The 1,889-nt window shown below is 47.6% G+C and overlaps 1 protein-coding gene across 3 annotated transcripts in view; it reads right to left on the bottom strand.

The window, feature by feature from the left end:
• Insr (insulin receptor) overlaps positions 1 to 1,889 on the bottom strand; it is a 128,871-nt gene that overhangs the window by 19,261 nt on the left and 107,721 nt on the right. The gene's annotated exons all lie outside the window — the stretch shown is intronic.

Here is a 1,889-nt window from a genome sequence, read left to right on the forward strand (position 1 = left end):
GGAAGGAGTGTGCTGGGGCAGGAGGCTCTCCAACCAGTCAACAGGAGCTTGAGGGATCTGGGAATGGGTGTGCTGGGGAAGGAGGCTCTCCAACCAGTCCATCAGCGGCTTGAGGGATCTGGGAAGGAGTGTGCTGGGGCAGGAGGCTCTCCAACCAGTCCATCAGCGGCTTGAGGGATGAAGCTCCTGAGGGGCTAGCATGCTGGAGCTGGTTTCTTGATGATGGAGCTTCCCCATGGTAACCCATACTTCTAGAAGCAACCCTAATAAACCCACTGGCTCACTAAACTAAACCTGAGTGGATCATTTCTTTAATCTGTCCTCGGTGCTCTATCTGGGGTGAAGAGTCATCTGTTTGTGTCACACAACACAGAGCTAGCCCTTGAACACAGAACCATTTGTCTCCATAACTTCTTTTCCTTCCCATCCCACCACAGTAGGGTGTTTTGTTAAGGAATCCAGCACAGTCAAAAACAAGAGGTCATGAAGGGACTTCCGTGGTTTAAGTCATTTCCTAGGCCACCCAGGCTCATCAGGATTCAATGGAGCCACAGACTTATGTCTACGAACAAACACGAAAGATCTTCCCGCTCATGGTGTTGCTTCCCTCTACCCCCAGCTTCATAAAAGGAGCAGGAAAGCACTAACGGACGGGTGGCTCTGGTGGTAGAAAGCTTGCCCAGTGTGCATGATGTGCATCTCAGCCCCACATAAACCAGGTTGATGCACATGTGTGTCAAGCAGCACAGGAAGATGGCGTCAGGAAGTGCAGAAGCTCAAGGTCGTCTTCACTTACATTGACTACTTGAGAAGTTAAAAGCCAGCCATTGTCTCAAGGAGGAAGAGGAGGAGGAGGAGGAGGAGGAGGAGGAGGAAAAGAAGAAGAGTTGGCATTCCTCCAAAGATCTATTAGGATATGACATAAATAAATCGGGGAACACACCTCTGATAAGCATGCAGCCAAAAAGAAGGCCAGAGATCATTAGGAAGAAAGCCATGTTGCCTGGGGAATAACTTAGTCAAGCCTGTATTCCCTAGACCCAAAATTCCAAAAACAGTTCCATCACTTGCCTCTCATGCAGAGAACTGGGCTGGCAAAGGTGGCAAAGGTTTAAGAGATGCAGGGTATGGAAGAGAAAGAAAATGTGAGAAGTCCTGTGCTCATCACGTGACATTAATAAGGAGAAACAAATGAGCTGATCCAGGTAGCAAGAGGTGGGTGGCTAACTCAGTTCTAAGGTTCTTCCCAATGGAATGAGTCATCAGGCAGAAAAGGACAGATAAGCAACTTCAGAAGCAGGACAGTTGCTGAGGGCTCAAGGGGAGCACTGTCTCTAAGGCTAGATAATTACCACAGATACCACCAAGGATAGAACAAGAAAGGAACACAACAGAAAATTCTGGAGCATAACTGCTCTCCATGGACATACAACGTACAGACATACACACAGAGACACACAACACATAGAAACAGGTATGTACCACATGCACAAATATGCACACAGAGTCACAGTCACATCACACACAAGAGACAGATACACCACACAAAGAGCACACATGATATACATACACAAAACACACACAGAGAGAGAGAGAGAGAGAGAGAGAGAGAGAGAGAGAGAGAGAGAGAGAGAGAAATGAGCAGGGAAACTTGATCAAAAGTAAAGAAGCTGAAGCTGGAAAGATGGCTCAGCAGTTGAGAACACTTGTTCTTGCAGAAGACCCACGTTTGGTTTCACTGCCCATACTGAACGGCTTACAACTACCTGTAAGTCCAGATCCAGGAGAGCCAGGTGCCTGCACAAAAGTGGCACATATTCACACACTTACATGAGGTATACACAAATAAAAATAAGTCTTGGAAGGGAGGGAGGGAGGGAGGGAGGGAG

This window comes from Mus pahari, chromosome 19, assembly GCF_900095145.1.
Source record: "Mus pahari chromosome 19, PAHARI_EIJ_v1.1, whole genome shotgun sequence".
Taxonomy (NCBI): Eukaryota; Metazoa; Chordata; class Mammalia; order Rodentia; family Muridae; genus Mus; species Mus pahari.